We start from the raw sequence: 5,109 nt of genomic DNA, 5'->3' as shown, positions 1-5,109 counted from the left end.
GGATAGTTGACCAGATATCTAGATCTTTTTAAATACTTGATTAAAGTAATGCTATGCTGTTTTATCCAGTGCTGTTTGTCTATCCAGTGATTATAATATTGTGATGATTAGTCTAACCATGCTGTTTTAGGATACTTTCTATTGTTGTGATAAACACCATGGCCTGAAACAACTTGGAATGGAAAAGATTTATTACCATATTGTTTTCATTCCATCCTGAATGGAAGTCAGGGCAGGAAAATAAGGTAAGGACTTAGAGGTACAAACTGAAGTACAAAAAAAGGAGGAATGCTGCTTATAGACTTGCTCTGCATACCTTGCCCAGTATTCTTTGTTATACAACCTAGGACTGTCTGCCTTAGGCAGCACCATCCACAAGAGACTATGTCCTGTCACACCAGCTGTTAGTCAAGATCATGCCCTACAGACTTGCCTAAAGGCTAACCCATAAAGCTATCTTGCCAACTGTAGTTCTTTCTTCATAGACAACTCTAGCTTATATCAATTTGAAAGAAAGAAAGAAAGAAAGAAGAAAGAAAGAAAGAGAGAGAAAGAAAGAAAGAAAGAAAGAAAGAAAGAAAGAAAGAAAGAAAGAAAGAAAGAAAGAAAGAAAGAAAGAAAGAAAGAAAGAAAGAAAGAAAGAAAGAAAGGAGGAGGGAGGGAGGGAGGGAGGGAGGGAGGGAGGGAGGGAAGGAAAGGAAGGAAGGAAGGAAGGAAGGAAGGAAGGAAGGAAGAAAGAAAGAAAGAAGGAAAGAAAGAAGGAAAGAAAGAAAGAAAGAAAGAAAGAAAGAAAGAAAGAAAGAAAGAAAGAAAGAAAGAAAGAAAGAAAGAAAGAAAGAAAGAAAGAAAGAAAGAAAGAAAGAAAGAAAGCCTTATTTAAGTCCTCTTTGATTGTTAACTTTCTCTTATGGTAAGTCTATTGACCCTCTTGCTTTTCCCATCTAATCACAGATAATCCTTTCTACTTGCCTGTGGTCGCCTGATCTCAGGAGGTGCTAGAACATATAGACTGTGGAAATTTAGTTGAACAGAGTAAACAAAGGGCTTTTCTAAGCAGCTGCAAGTGAGACTTTTTGGTCAAAAGGCTACTTTTAGGCCATGCACAGTCCTGAAAGTAACCCCTCAATCATGTTCTTAAGGTGAACTCAATAAACTCATTGAATCCCTAAGATGAACTCTGGTGGAACCAAACTTTGGATTGTCATTGGACAACACTTTGGGTTGTTTTTTTTTTTCTTGATTTTTTGAGACAGGGTATCTCTGGAGCCCTGTCTTTCCAGGAACTCACTCTGTAGACCAGGCTGGCCTTGAACTCAGAAATCAACCGGCCTCTGCCTCCCTAGTGTTCAGATTAAAGGCATGTGCCACCACTGCCCATCCTGGGTTGTTCTATAAAAGGAAGGAGACATTTATTTCCCCAGGGAGAGAGTTCTGATATCAGTGTATTACAATTCCTGGCATGTTTCATTACTTAGTCTATATGAATTATTTGGTTTCTTGTCTACAACATACAATACAGGCATGCTACATAAGTAAACTTAGGTTAATTCTTTCCAGTGATAAAGAACTAATAATACAATAGAAATATCTTTAAGACATTAGATTGTTCAAAAACAGAAAATGAGACTAACACAATCTCAGTGCCCCTTTTGTCAATAAAATTTCTAGGATCATGGTCTCAGGGTATGTTAATATACCTCTTCTTTGAGAGAGATAAATGTCTACGTAAGTTTCTCTAAACACACAGAAAGACAGAAAGACAAAGACAGAGAGACAGACAGATAGAGACAGAAAGAGATTGAGAGACAGAGACAGAGAAACAGAGCAAAATTTCTTGTGAAATACAAAGGATTTTGCAGACATCAGAGTTCTCTCTAGTCAGTTTTCTAAAGAGCCTGAAAGTTGCTCATTTATAATGACTAAAACAAAAGAACATTCCTCAAGAGGTCCACTTCTGATCACAGAAACACTCCATAACTGAGAAAATGGAAGTTGAACTGTTTCCAACAGCTAGTGTCTTATATGATATCTCTGAAAACACTATATGTGAATTACAACATACTACTGGAAATTTGTGTAGAAAATGTTCACTTATTCCTTTATTTCTGAAAATTCATTTTGAAAAGAAAGCCAACTTAGGCTTTTTTTCCTTTCCCTGATTAGAACCAGAATCACAAAGTTAACACATGATTAAAGAGTCTTTGTAAGACACACACTGGGGCTTGCACAGCAGCTGTGAATGGTCATATGGGAGTGGCATGTATTAAATGAGGCTGGTTGTCTCAACAGAGCAAGAACTCCATGATACAGCAGTGCCATGCTCATTCCCTCTCTCTCACCAGACCAGTTTCCTTTTCTATTGTGCAACTGCGCTCTGTAGAGATATTCTTTCTGGCCAAACACTTAGTTTAAAGATGGTTCTGCACAATATGCAAGAAGTGATTCCAAATTTGGTAGCTCTTGCTCTAACCTACTTCTAGAACAAAGGACAGAATTGAAGAAAAATTCTTCCATAGAGAATTCAGAGCCATAAATTATGCTATTTGATTTACTTGAAGGTAAAACTGATAATATATATAAAATTATTAATCATCCATGTATGTGATGTGATCTGATCACTCATATCTTGGATCTCTTTTGTCTCCCTTCCACACGTGTCAATAGCTTCACCCTGCAGGTCTCTTTCTCCTACCTGTTTTGTTTTATGACCTATTGAGTTCACTGAGGAATGGGTAAGAGTATTATAGTATCCAATGGAGTTTAATGGGCTCATCAGTCAGTGGACATCTAAATAGAAAAATTTTCTTTTACACAAAATATTTCAGCAGGATTAGGACTCCATGTGCCTCTTTCCTATCCATGATGGACTGTTGTGAGGTCCAGTATTGTGGGGTCACAGTCCATATGAATATGTTTGCTGTGGCATTCACAGTTTCTATGGCTGTGCCATACCCTGAAGACACTGTTTTGCCCCCCACTCTCCCTAGCTTCCATATCTTACATTCTTTCTGTACATTATTACACAAAAGTCTCTGAACCTAGGGCTAGTAAAAATTCCTTGTTTATGGCTGAACCCTCAAATATTCAATATCGCAAGTACCTGGCAGTCAACAGACTCTGCATTCAGTACTACTCATTATACAGGTGTCTTAGGGTTTCACTGCTGTGAACAGACACTATGACACAACAACTCTTGTAATGGCAACATTTAGTTGGCCAGGCTTACAGATTCAGAAGTTCAGTCCATTATCATCAAGGCAGGAGCATGGCAGCAGACAAGCAGACAAGTTGCAGAAGAAACTGAGAGTTACACATTTTCATCTGAAGGCTACTAGAAGACTCACTTCCTGACAGCTAGGGTAAGGGTCTTAAAGCCCACATCCACAGTGACACACCTACTCCAACAAGGCCACACATCCTAATAGTGCCACTCCCTGGGCCAAGCATATAGGAACCATTGCATTTCACTCCCAGGCCCACATAGGCTTGTTCAAACATATGAATCTATGGGGGCCATACCTAGTCATAGCATAATAAAAAATACATTTAGTCCAACTTTCAAAGTTCCCATAGTCTATAGCAGTCTCAACAATGTTAAAAGTCCAAAGTTCAGATTCTCTTCTGAGATTCATCAATCACTTAAAAATGAGCCCTAAAGCAAGACAGGAAACCATTTGGGCAAACTCCAAAATCTGCATCTCCCTATCTGATGCAAAGTGGCCTTCAGATCTACAACTCAGTTTTCATCTTTGCTGACTGCAACAAATTTCCCCTGGGCTAGTTCCACTCTCTGCTAGCAGCTTTCCTCAGCAGATAGGCCATGGCTCTGGAAAATTTAACATCTTAGGTTCTCCAAGTCCACTTCAACTTCACAGCATCTTGTTCCAATGTCTGTGATCCATGTATGATCTTCTGGGATCGTCCAAATGTCCTAGGCCACATCTCCAGCCCTACCCTCTGTAGCACTCTAGACTCTGGATGACTCAACTCCAGTGTTGCTAACGGTCTTGGTGATTATTCCATGGTACTAACATCACCAAATATACTAGGTCTTCAACTGCTGCTAGGCTTTCCCAATAGCCTCTCATAGGCTCTCTTTGTGGTGCCAAACCTCAATTTCTTTGCATGACTTCTTCAGTCCTGGGCTGTCAACTGCAGCTGAGTCTGTACCTTCACCAATGGCCTTCCCTGGCCCCTCATAATGCCAGGCTTCATGCTTTCCATGATTCCTTCATGCCTTCAAAAGTAATACTATATTGGTGACTCTTACAAGTCCAACTGTAGTATGGGGTACAACCTTGGCTATCTCTGGAAGACAGCTAACTTGTGCTCTCAGAAAACACTTCCCAGAAGATTTCACATCAGTGATAAGGTCTCTTCTTAATCACCACTTTATCTTAGCTCCAGCTAACTAGCATCAATTGTCCCAGTAGCCCCTTCTACTCTTGACTCTAAAGCCAGAGCCACATGGCCAAAGCTGCCAAGTTCTGCTACTTACTGGGCCTGGAACCCAGTCCCCCTCTATAACATTATCACCAACTTTCTGTTTTCCAGCTCCTTCACAGCTTAAGCATGGTTGCCCTGGAATTTGCTCTCTAAATTGACTTTGAACTCGGAGATCTACATGCCTCTGTCTCAGAGTTCTGGGATAAAAGGCATATGCCACCATGCTATAACCTAAGCTTTTCTCTATTTGGAATTTGCTCTGTCCTAGATATGGCCTTAAACTCAGAGATCTACTTGCTTCTGTCTCCTAGGATTAAAATTATGTATGACTTTACTGGGACTTAAGCTTTTCATGGTTACTATTCTTTAGGATCTGGATCAAAAGAATGTGTCTTCTAGCCTCAAGATCTGAATCACGGTTATACCCTCTATTTCTGGATTGTAGTTCAATCCAGACTAAACATCAAAATTAAACCAATAAGCAGGTAACAAAACATAACATGACATCACTATTCCTTGTTCAACTTCAAACCCATAAACAATAAGCTTAGTTCAGCAGAATCTTGCCCTTAGGTCACCACTCCCTTAAATCCTTTTGATATGCTTGAATACAGGATTTAGCTTCATTTCTCTTTCTGGTACCCCTTTGCTACTTCAATCATA

This window comes from Apodemus sylvaticus, chromosome 1 (assembly GCF_947179515.1).
Source record: "Apodemus sylvaticus chromosome 1, mApoSyl1.1, whole genome shotgun sequence".
NCBI lineage: Eukaryota > Metazoa > Chordata > Mammalia > Rodentia > Muridae > Apodemus > Apodemus sylvaticus.
This window is presented reverse-complemented; position numbering follows the sequence as displayed.